Raw genomic sequence first — 18,074 nt, 5'->3', positions numbered from 1 at the left:
CACTCTCAGATACCCATCCTCTCTCTCTCTCTCTCCAGCACCATGTGCTCCTTTCACAGTTGCCTATTTACATAGTTTTCCTTCACGTCAGATTAATTAGAACAAAGAAGGAAAGAGTCAGTGCTCTTCGGCACTTCTATGCTGGCATGTTATTGCAACTGATTTTTAAACTGTAGATCCTTTGAACAAACTAAAACGCCTTCTACCCGTCTTCGGTTGGCTTCTCTAATCTGCAAAAACTTACAGAGGAAATTGTATAAAATGCCTCAATAACTCAGTGGATACAAAGTCTGAGGCAGGACCTGACGGACGAGTCAGCAGGTAAGAACACTCAATGCTATTGTGGACGACCTGAGTTCAGATCCTAGCGTCCATCTCTGTCAACTTCTACCCACTGCAATCGCAGCTCCCGGATATCTAATGCCCCCTCTCAGGCATCCACGGGGTAGACACTCAGACACGTATGAATACACGTAAATAAGAGTTAAAATAGATCTTAGGGGGTAAAAGCTGAGGAAGGAGTGGGCAAAATGGTGCAGTGGGTAAAGGAAATTTCTGGCAAGTTTGATGACCTGAATTCCATCTGCATGACCTTTAGTATCTACCTGGCCTTTGACCTTCACACACCTATTCATATATATATATATATATATATATATATATATATATATATATACACATATACATATACATGTATTATATATATATGTGTGTGTGTGTGTAGATATATGTAGATATATATATACACACACATACATACCTATTCATACACACACATACATACCCCTAACTAAATTTTTTAAAAAATGATAGTTTCACATTGTCTTTTAAAGATGAAGAAGCATAGGCTGCCTACAGGATGCTTGGGCTCCCAGACCCCAGCTCATTTGCTGCAGACTCCCAGCACAGTTCACTGCAGTGATTATCCTGTAAGAATGTGGACAGCAGCCCTCCCAAAGAGGAACCCACTCAAAAATGCAGCTCTCGGGGCAGTCTTTGAAATCACCACGACAGGTTTGCTCCTTTGCTTCACAAAATTCATTAACTGCTTGGAATAATGAAGGTAAGAAACTCCGCTCAGCTCATCTTTAAATCAACGTTGCTGAGGGAAAAAAAATAAACCTGGGGGAAATGTTGACATTGGCATTGGAGGCATAGACATGGTTGGACCAGGTAACATCACCTTGGATGCCTTGTGCAGAACATTTGGTGAAGGAGCGTCCTGTTGTGACGGTCCATCGTGTTCCACAAGAAAATGTTGGCTCAGAGCTTGTCACGCGGATCTCTCTCCCGAGTGCTTTCCTCTGAGTGAAGCTTGCCGAGGTGCTCAGTGGATAAACTGTTTGAGCAGCCACGTTGCCCGTACCTGGTCTCAACGGCACAGATGATGACTATGTTGGAGACAAGAATATCTCTCTGTCTTTGTCTCTATCGTGTTGGCTTTCTCCAAATTAAATATTTAGTAAAAATTAAAGGTAGACATTCTCAAACAGCTTCTTATTACGAGAATAAAAAAAAAAACATTTCCGCTAAAAATGTGCTTTTTACATGGAACAATCTCGGAAAATAAAAATGAAAAATCTGGTAAAATGCTGACTTGGGGGGAGCAGGCAGACCTAATCTTATGGCTTACCAGGAGTGCACAGCAAATTACTTCACCTATTCTTTCCCACACTGCCATCCTGATAGATTTTTTTTTCTCCATCCATATAATTAAATCACGGAACATAAAAGTTTATGCCCTACCCCACACAAGTCACACAGCTAATCGGGAGTGGGATTAGGCCAGAATCTAGATCCTGCTCTGGGGATAAGGCACTCAGGTGGACTGCTCCCCAATCATTTACAACAGGTAAATTATTGTTAGCAAATCCTTCCGTTTTTTTAACATAACACCCATCCACACAGTCTCTGTCACTTTAGCAGAAAGATTTAGTGACACCATGACTTTCTATAACACATTTTTCTCAGAATACTGATGTCTTCGTAGGCCTCTGCACGTGAATGTGGAGGGAAGAGTGTTTCAGGGACAGAAGTGTTGTGAAAATGCAGATGGAGGCTGCCCTCTCATGTCAAGCACCACTCCTTCATAGCCCGACTTCTAGTCTGCACTGCGCATGTGCATCCTCTGCTTCCGCCTGGAAGGCGGGGCCTCCTCCCAGCATTGTTTCCTTCTCTAAATCCAGTGGGACAAAGACCAGAACACAGTAGGTAACAGAAAAAGCTCTCTGCATCTGTGCGAGCCTGCAGCAGAAGCAGAGCTCACTTGGCGCTTGACTCCATCAGCCTTCAGGTGACTTTAGAGAGACCTCCTGACTCCATCTTCACGACGCTGATTTGTTAGAAGTAAATCGATACTTCCCCATCAGGAAGAAATCCTCTCCAAGTCCAAGATACGTGATCTCTTTGTCAAACAGAGATTCTGAAGGCTAGACTTAAACTAACGCTCCCCTCTTACAGATACGGAAATGGAACAGGTTGTAAATGTTCCTGCATGTAATTATATGTATGTGACTGCATTCATAGATACAATATATATTTTTTATTTTGTTTCTGAACTTCATAACTTTATGGGTCAGGTTATGGCCTAATTTTATAGATGGACAAAATGAGGCATGCACCCCCACACACATCTGCGCACACACATCTTGTGAACATGCACACCCCCCCCCACACACACACACACTTCATGTATATAGACAAAAAGATATGAGTATAGTATACAGTATTACGTATGCTTAAGTACTAAGCACTTTGTACATATTAGCTAATTTAATCTTCATATTAACTCTTGAGGAAATAAACACTATTTCTCTACTTTGAAGTGAGGACAACCATGTACAGACAGAGAAGTAGGCCTAGTGTCGGTCTACCCTCCAATTCACTAGTGTTTCTCCTAGGTTAATTACCGACTGTCATGTCTGTTAAAAGACTTAACAAATGTACTTTTAATATTTTATCATCGTCAAAGTGAGTTTATTTGTATAACCAGAGAACACAAGTGGCATCAGGATTTCCTTCGCTGGTTCCAACAGCTAAACATTCTCTGACAAAGTATTTTAAAGTATGAAAAGTATTTTAAAGGTGATGCTTTTAATGCTAGCTTATTTCTCCCATCACTCAAAAGTGTTAACCGAATAAAATGCTTCCTGATGACAATATATTTTCTGCAGGTTTAAAAGATATATATACAGCGTAGTGCCTGTCACAGGTCTGTGTGCCTCGGGTCTGAGATTTGTTCTGGTGTGAATCATTCAGTTGTCTATCTTGTTCATCAATGTGCCCCTTCCCCTGGAGGTCACAATGGTATTAGCATAGTGGGTAGATTCTGCCTGAAGCTGCCCCACCCCACCCCATCCCTTTGCTTGGACTTGAGGGCAGGGATAGTTTTTAAATTAGGACCAGTCCGGGTCAACATTGCTAAAATCACTGTACCCTAAACTAATGTAGTCCAGAAGAAAAGCATACTCTGGTGCTGTGATGATCATTTCAGATATTAAAACCTGTTTTGCAAAAAAAAAAAAAGAAAAGAAAAATAGATTTCCAAAGCGCAGTCTGCTTACAGACATTGCTCTTGAGACGTTGTGCGTGGGCTGTGAGGTGTATGCTCTCTCTGTGGAGCCTTCACGATTACCATAACCGACACACTGACACCTCAGCTGAGTTCCAAAACTGGCTGTTCCTATATCCAGGGACATTTGTAATAAAATTGATTTCGAGATTGCAAAAACCCAAAGCTATCTTCCAAAAACTTTCAATATAACTTCAAGGTGTTCTTTCGATGGAAAGTGTCTTCGAACAGCTCTGAAATTTTACAAATTACCTAATGCGATCCCTTTCCAATTCTCAGTTAAGATTTATAGGCGCACATGTTCTTTCTAAGTAGAAACCTTTCAAAATCAGAAAGTATCATTTTCAATACATGTCATTCCCTCAAGGCATTGATGCCCTAGGGCTCTCCATTTAAATCAGTTCAGCAAAGGCTTTGCCTTCAGGGTGTTTACAGCAAGCATTAAAGACGTGTCACTAACTATCAAGTATGCAATTTCTCACCTCGTCCTTTCATTCTCCAGCCCTCCCCCTCACTTACAATCACCTGACTTCTAAAACTTCCCGACCATCTAAAACCATCACACTCAAACCTAAAGGCCACACGCGTCCCGCGTGGACCATCGCCTGGCAATAATTCTGCTGCAGCCTCACTCAGTAACGCTCCGTCAACATGGGGTTGCCGTGACGTGACGAGGTGGGAAAGTGGGACTGTCCTGTTTTGCTCAGCAGAGACACTTTTCTGTCAGTGCTGCTGCTGACTTTGAAGAGAGGAACCCAGGCTGGGGATTTAGCTCAGTGGTAGAGCGCTTACCTAGGAAGCGCAAGGCCCTGGGTTCGGTCCCCAGCTCCGGGGGGGGGGGGGGGGGGGGGGGGGGGGGGACCCGCTTTTGCAGCCGGTGGTGCTTTCTCATGGCTCGCGGACGCGCTGTAGTATAAATGGCTGTTGAGTCCTCACATCTACATGGAACAACTCTATCACCCCTTCCACGGCTTGGGGGACGTCAGGAAAGACGGGGACGAAGGTCGTGAGAGCTGGAGGAAGAGGCAGAGTGCTGTGCGGCGGCCATGGCACGGATCTTATATTCAGGAACTCACCGCAGCTGCTCTTACCTATATTAGATCTGCGCTGGGCTGACTGGGTAGGTCAACATTCCATCTGAAGGCGTGAGGCACTCACGGCCTCCCTCCATTCCCAGGGTGTCTAGGCAGATCACAAAAGCCTCCAACCGTCTTTAAGGAGCAGTGGACAGCTAATGGTTATCAGAGGGTGGCAGTTTCTTCAGTGGTGTTCACTGGTAAGTCCTTGAAGTGACCCCACACCCATACTCATGTAAGCATGATAAATAAACTCTTTGGGTTACTAATTCCCCCCTCAAAAGACATGGATGTTAAATGGTGAATGATTAGAAAAAGAAAGTGATCCACGGAAGTAGGAGAAGGCAAGAAACGACGGGGTGACAGGGGACAAAATACAATGTGTTCATGTAGAAAATGTCCTAATGAAACCGAGGATGTGTGATTAACGTATGCTAGTAAAAACTTAGAAAAGAAATACAAAGATAAAAATCATAGCAGGGTCAAAAAAAAATAAAATAGAAAAACAAAGTATGTTTGCCCTCTGTTCTTGGTCCCCAAAAGAGCTCAAAAGAAATCGAGTGGACTGAATGAATGTTCTGAGTGGTAGGGGTACGTTGTGTTATGTATGCAAGCTCCTTTGACTTGTCAACATTTATTTCACCAAGGCAACACACATGTGAAGTGTGGAAAGATTCAATGTGTGCAGAAAAGACAGCGCAGCAGGAAAGATTCAGGATGGGTAATGGCCACCGGGAAAGCCAACCGTGGGGCTACAGAGATGATTCCCTGATTAAAAACACTTGCTGGCCTTGCAGAGCATCTGGGTTACACGACTCCAGATCCAGGGGATTCCACGCTGTCCTCTGACCTCTGTAGATATGGACATACACCGCTTACACACACAAAATAAAAATAAATGAAGGGGGGAAAGGAAAGAAAACCAACCATGCGATCAGTGAGCAGAACTTCTGTCTTCTGTCCCTAGGAAGTGGGAAGCAAGCACACTCTGAGTCCGGTCATGTGACCAGTGATTTATCCAATCAGACCCGTCAAGCAAAGCCATGACTCAAGTCAGTGAGACTCAGATGGATGTCCTGGGAAGGTGAGGCATCCACTGCATGAAAACCTGGCACTCATGACTCTTCCAGCCTTTCTTTTTCTTTTTTTTCTTTTTTTTTTTTTTTTGGTTCTTTTTTTCGGAGCTGGGGACCGAACCCAGGGCCTTGCGCTTCCTAGGTAAGTGCTCTACCACTGAGCTAAATCCCCAGTCCCTTCTTCCAGCCTTTCTAATAATGCTCTCTTCATTCTACCTGTTCATTTTGTACCCACTACAGAAAAACAGAAATTCCAAGAGCTTCGGGAACCCCAGGGGACTGGTTCAAGGAGCTTCCTGGATCCTGAAGTTATTAATACCAATATCCTTAATATAAGATGTCATAGAGTTTACATACAACTTGCATATCCCATGGATTTTGCTAGTATTTATATGCATGAAGCCAGAAGACAATAGCAAATATCTTCCTAAACCACTCTCCTTCTGAGACCAGGTCTCCAACTGAGTTGGCAGGACTGGCCAAGGAGCTCTGGGATCTGCCTGTCAGCCAACACTATGATCATAAGCATGCCACAGCATTATGAATACTTATACAGGTACAGGGCATCTGAACACAGGTCCTCCTTCACTTTACCAACAGAGCCAGTCCTAGTCCCGTGATAGAAAATCTCATTAGATCACAGCTATGCAATAGCTGCTATACTGGACCATTTAAGGAATGACAACTACGGAAAAATGCACACGTCTGCTATAGACACAATTTTCAAAAGATCATTTTCAGTAAGTAGGTAGTTGAGCATATGCATGAAGAATTCACCGAAAAGGAGGGGCAGAGTTTACAGTGCTCTTGAGTTCTGTGTCAGTCTAGAGCAAATTTTTGCATCTAACAGAGGGTTGTGTAAGCCCAGAGTCTATATCCAAGTTGAAAAGGAGAAGAAGGACCAGGGGAACCCAGGACCTACAGCTGACGTCTGACACAACAGCACCCGAGTGAGGTAAGCCCATAATGTGTGGGCTGCAAAGACTCGGGACTGAAGTGAACTGATGGACATATAGTGTTGGTGAAAGCCACTAAACCAACCTTCTCACAAAGGGCTAGTTGAGAACTTCTGAGACTCTGATCAAGACAACCACCTCAGAAGCTGGAAGGACCAAGAGATAGTGTGTGTCTGTGAAGCTATAAAGGTTCTGGGAAACTCCTTAAAGGCAAGAAATGGGCAGGGGAAAAATATCACAGTGTGTGTATGTGTGTGTATGTGTGTGTGTGTGTGTGTGTGAGAGAGAGAGAGAGAGACAGAGAGACAGAGAGACAGAGAGACAGAGAGACAGAGAGACAGAGACAAAGAGACAAAGAGACAGAGACAGAAAGAGACGAAGACACAGAGAAAAAGCCACAGTCCCCAAAGTGGGACTGAAGGTCATGTGACTGGAGTCATCATAGATTCTGTGCAGTCAGGCCACTGGGATAGTCTATAGTCTTTGGAATGAGAACAGATTGGCTAACCGGGAGAGACTGGGTCAGTCAGAGAGTAAATCTCACCTCTGCTAAAGCATGGCCTCCAAAGGACCTCAGAGCCTTAAGCTGGAGCTTCCTTAGGGGCTGATGGTGCAGCCAGTCAGCTGTGACCATCTGTGTTCCTTAGCTCCTGATCCCTCTCTTTCTGGAGCAGCCTGCAAAGCTGTAGGAAGTGTTAAACTGCTAAATAAAAAAGCAGCCAGGGATGGCATCTGTGCCCAGTGCCCCAACACAGACAGGTTTAGAAGAGACAGGCTTGCACTCAGAGTTGGGAAGTAGGCTTATCACCCTGGACTCAAATGAGACATCTTCAAGAAGACTAGAGATGACCAAATAAATTTATTTTTTAGCCTAAATATGCCAGGAATATCCATCCTGAAGTGTGACTTTTGGCTCATCAAAGGGGTAAGGGGAAGACGCACCCTTAGAACTATTGCTTAGAAAGTTTAAGCACTAGTTTGGAGAAACATTATCATCTAGAAGGTAACTGTCTACCTACAGCAGCATTGCTAGTGTTTTTACATCTCATTACATGCATTAGACATAGACTCCATACGGCCCTCTGAACGGTGGGTACCATCGTTATCACTTAAGTGTTTGATAGGAGGCAGAATAATATATCAATGCTGTAAGCAACTGAGGGGCAGCTCAGAGCTGGTGTGTGAGCCCAGATCTCACTGGTCCAGTCGTACTATGCTAGCCTGCACATGGATACAGCTTTGAAACCTAACACGGACAAATTGCATGATAAAAGTGGGACTCGCCCGATCCCTTTCAAAGGTGTTACTGTGTGCTCCAGTGAATCAGAGTCCTTGGTAATCGAATCACTGAAAAGGCTGTGGTCTGTAGCTGTCATTTTCCCACCTCTGTCTCTGCCTTTAGGCTACCTGTTTGTGCATCTCAACCTCGGCACGAAGATGACCATCATACCGTTTGGTTACGCCAAGCCTAAATGATAACCCAATTTGACACTTGATGGGAGGGAAACATTTAGTGGAAGAACACGTAATGAACAATCTTCCTCTTACAGCATCACTGCTGCGGGAGCCTAGTTTTACAATAACTTTTAATTGCACACCTCCAGGCTTGAAGTATAATTTATTATTCATTTATTCTTGAAAGATTACAGGAAGTCTGACATTTCTTACACACACACACACACACACACACACACACACACACACACACAGCACAGCATTTGCTAGGGTCGTTCATTAGAATAGATAAGTAAATTATCTATTATCATTATTGTCACTATTCTTATCCTTCCCTCTATAATCAAATTGCCATGGCAACCGTGAGCTGGAGGAAGATTTACGCCTCTGACCGTGGTGCACAGGGTTTAGCGCACTGTAAGTCTGAAAAGTCCCCTCGGGGGTGGGGGACAAAATGTATGTAACAGCTTGCATTTCCTCCGCCGCAGCTGAGCTGTGCCCTGAACTTCATAAGCAGCCTGGGACACATTGGGGAATCCTTCAAAATGAGCCACTCCACAACATGTAGCACACGAAGGAACTATTATTGTTGTCTTCAATTACCTCAAGTCCCGGGGATCCTAATAAATGAAGACTCTGCAATAATGAAATAATAAATTTTCATTTAGAAGAAGTCACAATCTGAATATCCTTAATCCCTCTCCTAAACATCCCAGTACCGGGCGATGTTGCCCTTGACTGTCCTCGGGGCTGTCGGTAAGATTGAATCTTCAGTCTTTACCGAGTAAATTCTTAACTCAAGGGAGTATAAGAGGCCTGGGGAACAAAGGTGACAGGTAAAACGGTTTAAGAAATTACCCTTTAAAACCGTGTCAGCGATTGATGGACTAACGATTCCTTTAGCGGATTGAGAGCTCACTGAAATTAGACAGACAGGCATGATACCACAAATCTGCATGTTTCCTCATCATCAAATGTTTCACAGAAGAAGTGAAGACAGAGATGACAGGAGCAGGAATATCAGCACTTCTGAACGCCCAGACGTTGCTCATTATCTTTAAAGTTCTGACTAGGCTTAACATTTCTGCTATTTCAAAGGCTCAATGCAACAAAGATGTGGGCTCCAAGAACCAGTAAACTTTTCCACCAGCGCAGTCCCTCTCCTTCCCTTATGGTTTAAATGTTCTATAAAACTTTCCTCCAGATTGAAGCCTTGTGAGAAAATTGGGGGGGGGGGTCTTTTTTTAAGACTCAGGAAAACAGCAAAATATACCAGTCTTAGGAAGATCCTAAAACTTACAGGACTCACAAAGCTCCTCTCAAAGCTATATAAATGTTAGCAATTGCAGAAGAGGGGAACCTATAATCAGCTGGGCTGTATATTACCGCAAGAAGGAGGAGACATATGATCAGCTAAGCTACATGTCACACATAGAACTCCAGGGACAGCTTTGGTGAGGCGTAACCATACTGTGGTAGGCTTTCTGGTGATGCAGCTGTGTTGAAGCCACACATGCCTCACCTGTACTCATAAGTAATGTTTACAAATTCACTGCTTTACTAACCTTGACTTGGTGATATTTCTTTGGTCTGTCGTCAGTGCCCTTTCTGGGTTGGGGTAGGGGGAGTATGAAGTATTTGTTCATATTTTCCCTAGAGAAGTCACATAGCAATGTGAAAATGCCCCCTAGAGCAGTGGTTCACCATCCATGGATTGCGACCCCCTTTGGGGATCGCAAATCAGACATTTTCATTACTATTCAAAACAATAGCAAAATTACACTTAGGAAGTAGCAATAAAATACATTTGTGGCTGGAGTTCACCACAACATGAGGGACTGTGTTATAGGGTCACAGCATTAGGAAATTTGAGAAACACTGTCCGATAGGATTATGTGTGTGTAATACTTGCCCCCCCACACACACACACACACTGGTGACGCAGTTTTTTAAAGTCGTGGAACCTTTACGAGGTGGATCTTTGTGAGGTAAGTGGGTCACTGCGGGATGATGTTGAGGTTGTATAGCGCACCCCACTTCCTGTCCCTACTCTTGCTTCCTGACTGCTTATGTAATGTGACCAGGAAGCCCACGAGTCTGCCACTGCGCCTTCCCCGTGATGAAGCACTATAAGCCCTCTTAAAATATAAAATAAATGCCAAAAGCAGCCCTCCCTCACGTAAGCAAGTGCTGAGTTACAGGACTGAGAAAAATAACAGATACGCCTCCCCCGCCACCTCCCTCACTAGTCTCCACTCTGAAGTAAAACTGTGAGTTATAGATTGCTTCGTCTTATGTGTCCCCAAAGCTCGATGGCTGTTCAAACATCAACATACATAAATTCCATGTAAAATTGTCAAATAGAATAAAACTTTATGACTCAGTGAATATTGACCCTCATTTACTCCAGGAACGTCGTTCTCCATAATGTGGTAAAATCAGAAGTTAAAGCCCCAGGCCTTCCTTCCCAACTAAAAAGCCTTTAACTCAGAGTCATAGCTAGTCTTTATGTCACAATCACACAATCTAGAGTCATCTGAGAGGAGAGACTCTCGGTTGAGAAAATGCTTCCATAAGATCCAACGGTAGAGTACTTTCTTAACTAATGACCAATGGGTGAGGGCCCAGCCCATTGGGTGAATCCATCCCTGGACTGGTGGTCTCCGGTTCTATAAGAAAGCAGACTGGGCAAGTCATGAGGAGCAAGTCAAGCACGCAGCTCTCCTTCACAGCCTCTGCATGAGCCCCTGTCTCCAGGAACCCTCCCGCCCTGTTTGAATCCCAGCCCTGGCTTCCCTCAGTGAACTGTGACTTTGGATATGTAGGCCAAATAAAACATTTCCTCCCCAATTTGTGTGTGGCCCAAGTGTTTCACCACAGCAATGGTAACCCTGAGATGCCCAGCCCTTTATTTTAATAGCAGAAATGATTCTGTTTGACATCATTCTTTGACTGCAGGTAAGGTAGATTTTGCTTTAGATTTTATGCCTTTGCGTTGCGTGGACAATATTACATGACCTTAGACAAAGTGTTTTGATGAATACTTTAAATGTCAAAGATGTTAAGCATTTCCATGCTTTTTATCACTCCACCTGTCCAAAAATCAAATTGTAAAACTATATCCATTTTAATCTTTCAAATTAATATCTGTCTTTTTATGACTCCAGTAGTTTTTACAGGAATTTGTAATTTTAAATGATAGATTTTGCGATGTAGTGAAAATATAATCTTCTTCGTGGAGTAATTTGTTCACAGGGGATCTCATGTCTTCATTGTGCATGGAAATGTACACAGGGCCAGGGCCATGTAGGCCCCTCTCAAACATCACTCAAGGGAGAATGGATTACCCACTGTTTAGTGCAAACTTTCTAACATGTAAACACTTTTTAAAGAAACTTCACTAAGAACTATAGAGCATATGAAGACAAAGTAGACCCAGCATTAAAAGACAACAATCATTTAGTACCAACTTCATCCACTACTCTATCTTGCTGTTTTTAAGGCAAAATCCAAATCATTTGATTTTACCAAATGAAGAGTCAGGAGCCAGATGTTGGGGTGAAATCCTACTAGCTCAGAGAGGCAAAGGAAGCATCCAGCTGCCCTTCCTCCTCAACCTATGTTCCAGAAGGAAAAAGCCTATTCCCCTCTTCACGCTGTCTTTAAAAAAGTTCCCAACTGGAAGTCCCTCCTTTCTACTTCCTATATGTCTCTCTATCTGTTCTCTAGACTTCCTCTCGCTCTCTATGGTCTTTTCCTATCTAGGTTCACTCCCTGTCAAGTGGTTGCTTGCTCTGCCTCTTGACCTACGGTTGACTTTATTTAATCTTGTTTGCAATAAACAGAAAGCTCTTGGATTAAAAGTATGTCCTAGGGCTGCGCCACACCACCTAGAGACATGTTGTCTTTCCACTACACAGTCTCAGGGTTCACAACGTGACCAAATATCTTGCAGCAGCATCTGTGAGTGCTTTCTCTGCCTCATATCAATGTCCTATGTAACCTGTATTCTAACTCCCTGTGGCATGGTGCTCAAATGCATTTACTGCCAATGACAGAGCAGCAAATAATACCCCATTGGAACTGATCGATCATTAAAAATGAAATAATGTTACTTGTCCATTAGTGATGCTTTACGCACTGTAAATATTCAACCAATGAGTACACAGTCTAGTAGGAGTTGGATATCCACCCAAATACCTTCTATTTAGCCGTAGCTTCCTTTTTCACCTTTTATTTTGGACAATAAAAGGAGTTTTTATCCACAGTTTCTACAAGAACATTTGCATATGAGAGCAGACAGCAGAATTCATCCTATTCAGCTAGCACTGTTTCTGAAATGCATAGGAAAGGGGACAGCGCATACAAGGCAGAGCACAAAAGCTCAAGAAGATAAGAAGGTAAACATACCACAGTTGGGAGCTGAAACGTGCCCTCAGAGGCTCACAGATCATCAGCTAAGCTCTTGATGCTGCAGAATTCAGAGCTGAGGCCTCAGAAGAGGGCGGAAGAGGACGGACGGAACACTGAACATTCTGATTTTGGCAATGGAGAAATCCATCACTGGAGACTGTGTTATGATAGTAACCCATCTCCCTGACACTGTCCCTCAGTTTTAGCCAACAAGTGATAAGAGCCTTCCTCCACTCATCTCTTCATCATCATGGGACCGAAAGCCGCCAGACCAGGACACGGCAGCTGGAATGAACATTTCTTCTTTTTAACTTACTGTCTTGGGCATTTCATCACAGTGATAGGACAGTAACACAACATCCATCCCTGAAACTCATAAAAAAAAATACTGTAAGGTAAACATTAAAAAAGAAGAAAATTATTGAAGATAATAGGAATAAAAGAATGGAAAAGTTAGATTAACGTCAGGGAGGGCAAGAGCAGGGACCTCTGGAATGACTATAAAATGTCCCCTGGCATGGCCACTGAAGAGTTAAGGAAGGTGAGAAAAGTGGCAGTCTTCGGAATGTAAGGGAGCTTACCAAAAAAATTTAAGTATTAAAATTATAAGACAGGCACCATAACATTCATGATAAATAATTTGGAAATTAAATTGATAAATGTGTAAGTAGTGCCATAAAATTAAGACCAAAACAAAAGCTTAACCGTCTGGTCACTACTAAAGAAACTATTTACAATTTTAAAGTATCTCAGAACCTTCAGGCCCTGCTGGTCACATTGACAAAACACTACCAAACGTAAATCATAAAAGCCACTTTACACAAAGTCTTAAAAAGAACAGATGGAGGGAGTTCTTGTCAACTTACTCTACACAGCATAGCCTTGTCAACAAATCCTCACCCACAAAACAAAACAAAAACCTGACAGAAAAGAAAAAAAATTACAGCTCGGTTTAATTCCTTAATCAGAATATCCATAGGTCATTTCCAAGCAGACTCATGAGGAACCATAAACATGTCAGTTTGAAGCTCTCCCCGCTGCTCTAGCATTTTGGGTTTCAAAATCTACGTTCGTGTAAGAGGTAAGATACAACGTGTACACACCACTCAATTTAGTAAAGTTATAAACACCATCTGACCCGTAACATGGTGCAAACTCATAGACAAAGCCGAGGCAGGAGGATGATAGGTTTGAGTTCGACCTGAAACTTTGTCTGAAATGGGACCCACCTAGATTTTCACCAGTAGATAGGAATGTGGTTCCTATATACAGGGATGTTTAGTCACACACAGTGAAGAAGTGAGGTTAATGGATTTTCAGGAAATGGGTGTAACCAGAAAATATTTTGTTAAGTGAGGCCTCAGGGGTCCTACGAAGATCCTTCTCAGCTCTAGATCAGTGTATTCCTGAGGGACTGGGCATGTGCAGGCAATGAAACCAGAAAGGAACTATGTTAGGGGGAGGTGGTTTAAGGAAAGGAAGTGGGGTGGGTCACAGAATGCAAGAGATATGAAAGTAGAAAGGGAACACGGGAGGCAGAAGGACCCAAGCAGAGAGGGGGAGGGGAGACAGAGAGAATGGGGAGGGAGGAGGAAGGACAGAGAGAAGAGGGAGGGTGAGAGAGACAGAGAGAAGGGGGAAGGGGAGCAGAGGAAAAGATTAGCCAAACAAAGAAAGCATGAAGACAGAGTTAAAAGACACATCACTTTGTATCCCAATTAAAACAGGAGACCTGCAGGAATAGCTTTCCTGAAGGTCCCTCGGGCCTTCAAACACTGAACTTTAACCTGACCTTACAACCAAATTAGTAATGTGAAACATATACTCAGTGTTTCCCTACTGTGTACTGAGTCTAGCCTGCCTTTCAGAAAATAATGTGACTAATGGTATTACACCTTGGACTTTGCCATGTGATCAGCTTTTACAAACTGGGCTAAATGCATAGCTTCTTTCTTAAATTATGTATTCTTCGATGCCCCTGGCCCAGGTGATGTATGCGTGCTGTGGTAATCATTGGCTGTAAGCAGCCAATAGGTTGAAAGAAACTTTAAAAAAAAAAAAAAAGGTGGCCACCATGAATGTTGGAAGCAACATGTGGACATAGGCTAATGCATCTGTTTGTGGGTTTGTGCTGTTCTGAACCAATAAGGTCAGAAAGAAAGTTTTTCCCTTGTGAACTCTGGTTAAAAGAAAACTAAGGTAAGAGATTATTTATTCCTCTCTCACAGCATGTTTCCTGCGCTGTTCATTTATACGGAGGAAAGCCCTTTGCTAGAGACAGATGAAAGATACAGGGAGAAAACGGAAAATTCAAATTCGGGCTGGTTCTTGGTTTAAACTCCCAAAGGAAGAATCTTTCTTCTTTAATGTGGCAGTGCAACGAAAGCTTAAAGAAAAATTAGTGCCTTCGATGAGACGGTGAGCTGTAAAATAAAACACAGCCCTCGGACTGGAAAAGGATGGGAGTGGAGATGTTTGCTGAGTGGGGTGAGTTCAGCGAGTATGAAGACTCAGACAAGTCAGGTGATGCTTTCAGATGCTGCTCCAGACAAGAGACAGAGAGAGAGAGAGAGAGAGAGAGAGAGAGAGAGAGAGAGAGAGAGAGAGAGAATGTGTATGTGTGTGTGGTATGGTGTGTGTGTGTGTATGTGGTATGTGTGTGTGTGAGTGTGTATGTGTGTGAGTGTGTGTGTATGTGTGTGTGAGTGTGTGTGTATGTGTGTGTGGTGTGTGTGTATATGGTGTGTGTGTGAGTGTGTATGTGTGTGTATGTGGTGTGTGTGTGGTGTGTTTGTGGTGTGGTATGATGTGTGTGTATGTGTATGTGGTGTGTGTGTATGTGAGTGTGTATGTGTGTATATGTGGTATGTGTGTGGTGTGCGTGTGTGTGAGTGAGTGTCTATGTGTGGGTGTGGTGTGGTGTGATTGTGTATGTGTGTGAGTGTGTATGTGTGTGTGGTGTGGTGTGTGTGTATGTGGTGTGTGTGTATGTGTGTGTGGTGTGGTGTGTGTGTGTGGTATGTGTGTATGTGAGTGTGTATTGTGTGAGTGTGTGTGTATGTGTGTGTGAGTGAGTGTGTATGTGTGTGTATGTGGTGTGTGTGTGGTGTGTGTGTGGTGTGGTATGATGTGTGTGTATGTGTATGTGGTGTGTGTGTATGTGAGTGTGTATGTGTGTATATGTGGTATGTGTGTGGTGTGCATGTGTGTGAGTGAGTGTCTATGTGTGTGTGTGGTGTGGTGTGATTGTGTGTGTGTGTGAGTGTGTATGTGTGTGTGGTGTGGTGTGTGTGTATGTGGTGTGTGTGTATGTGGTGTGTGTGTTGCGTGCGGTGTGGTGTGTATGTGTATGTGTGTGTGATGTGGTGTGTGTGTGTGAGAGTGTGTGTATCTGTGTGGTGTGGTGTGTGTGTATGTGTGTGTGTGTGTGGTGTGTGTGTGTGGTGTGTGTGATGTGGTGTGTGTGTGTGAGAGTGTGTGTGTATGTGTGTGGTGTGGTGTGGTATGTGTGTGTGTATGTGTGTGTGTGGTGTGTGTGGTGTGTGTGTGTGTGGTGTGGTTGTGTGTGTGTGTGATGTGGTGTGTGTGTGTGAGAGTGTGTGTGTATGTGTGTGGTGTGATGTGGTATGTGTGTGTGTATGTGTGTGTGGTGTGTGTGTGGTGTGTGTGTGTGTGGTATGGTTGTGTGTGTGTGATGTGGTGTGTGTGTGTGAGAGTGTGTGTGTATGTGTGTGGTGTGGTGTGGTATGTGTGTGTGTATGTGTGTGTGTGGTGTGGTTGTGTGTGTGTGTGTGTAGATTATAAAACTAGAGAGAAGACCACGAAAGGCGAAGGGGATCCTACAGGAAGGCAGTGGAGTGGAGGTGGAGGAGTGACTTGAAGAAGAGGTGCTGCTGGAGACAGGACAGAAATCAGCAGGAGCAAGGACAACAGGTGAAAAGATCAATAAAGCAGCCCATCACTTTGCACATTCATTGCCTGAAAATGGATTCAACTACCCACCGTATAGACATATATATATGCATGCATGTGTGTGCATATAATAATTAAACAATAATTTCCAGCCCCGTGTGGACAGGCAAAACATACCCTGTAGAACAAATCTAGAGACACGCCTATTTTTCTTGAGTATAGACGGGTCTTTGAGGACAGACTTGTCAATACTGTGTGATTAAAAAGTCCCCAGTCAAGGTATTAATATCAAGCTCTCCAAGGCTGCTACAGCCTACACTCTAATGAACCAAAACCAAATTGCCTCTGAAGTCAGGCACTTAAGTAAGATGCTCTGAGCATTCTGCAGACAGAGTGCTCTGCACTGAGAGCTGCAGTAACCAACCAGGTATGCAAATAACAGAAAGTAGTAAGCCAGGCAAAGATCAATGGCGCTGTGTTTAGCAGATCTCAAAAAGGGAGAGGGGAGAGCGGAGAGGGGAGGGGGGGGAGAGGGGAGAGGGAAGAGGGGAGAGGGAAGAGGGGAGAGGGGAGAGGGGAGAGGGGAGGGGGGAGAGGAAAGAAGCTTTAAGATATTATTTTAAGGTTAATAATTAAACTTCAGCAGATTCTAAGGAAAAAACGAACAGAACTTCAGGAACTCTACACTGTAACTATTGGTGACGGTTTGTTTGTATATGCTTGGCCCAGGGAGAGGCAATATTAGGAGGTGTGGCCTTGTTGGAGTAGGTGTGTTACTTTGTGTGTGAGCTTTAAGACCCTCATCCTAGCTGCCTGGAAGCCAGTGTTCTGTTAGCAGCCTTCAGATGAAGATGTAGGACTCTCAGTTCCTCCTGCACCATGCCTGTCTGGATGCTGCCATGTTCCCGCCTTGATGATAATGGACCGAACCTGTAAGCCAGCCCCAATGAAATGTCCTTTAAAAGAGTTGCATTGGTAATGGTGTCTGTTCATAGCAGTAAAACCCTAACTAAGACACCATTTAATGCAAACCAAAATGAAGAAGATAAATGACAGAATGTCTGAGGCTGTAAGGAAAACGTATTGGACAGAAAATAAAAATAAAGCTGCTGCTTAAGAACCACACAAGAAGATGAATGGGGTGATGCCTCTTGAAGAAGCCTAGAAACTCTCAGTGCTTCTGATCCGCCGAGCAGCCTCCAACTTAAGCCTTTATTAAAAACATCTTAAAGAACACTCTAATTCAACTTACAAGAGCCTAGTGATAGTCAGAAAGCAATGTATATTCTCTCTGTGTGTGTTTATTGTGTGTTTGTATGTTTCTGGAATTTGCCTGATGAATTATCTACTAAATAACCAAGATTGTAAACATCACGTGTATCTGAACTTTGAGTTAATGCAACAAAGATCTGTGTGAATTCAGGAAACTGTGCGATTTCAGTTACATAAATGAAACACATGTGAACAAAGCAAATAAAATACTCAGCTGTCTGACACTGTCTAGGCTTTTGTAATCCCCTAGGAAATCAAGTTGCTAATTATGCTGTTCATATGTAGTATTTTTCCTACATATTTATTTTCCCATTTCTCCTTTTGCTTCTGCCAATCACTGCCA

At 43.4% G+C, this 18,074-nt stretch overlaps 1 protein-coding gene and 1 long non-coding RNA gene across 4 annotated transcripts in view; one reads left to right on the top strand and one right to left on the bottom strand.

Moving 5' to 3' along the window:
• Tmem117 (transmembrane protein 117) overlaps positions 1-18,074 on the bottom strand; it is a 462,083-nt gene that overhangs the window by 289,004 nt on the left and 155,005 nt on the right. The window lies entirely within an intron of this gene.
• LOC120093715 (uncharacterized) lies at positions 4,422-10,984 on the top strand. Of its 2 annotated transcripts, XR_005487352.2 has the most exons (3): positions 4,446-4,847; positions 5,615-5,731; positions 5,964-10,984. It is a non-coding gene; the product is annotated as an uncharacterized LOC120093715 (long non-coding RNA). The 2 variants fall into 2 exon arrangements; XR_005487353.2 differs by lacking the exon at positions 5,964-10,984 and having other exon boundaries at positions 4,422-4,691.

The sequence above is a fragment of the Rattus norvegicus genome, chromosome 7 (assembly GCF_036323735.1).
Source record: "Rattus norvegicus strain BN/NHsdMcwi chromosome 7, GRCr8, whole genome shotgun sequence".
Taxonomy (NCBI): Eukaryota; Metazoa; Chordata; class Mammalia; order Rodentia; family Muridae; genus Rattus; species Rattus norvegicus.
Note: the sequence above shows the minus strand (reverse complement) of the source record. Positions and strands in the feature narration are given on the sequence as shown.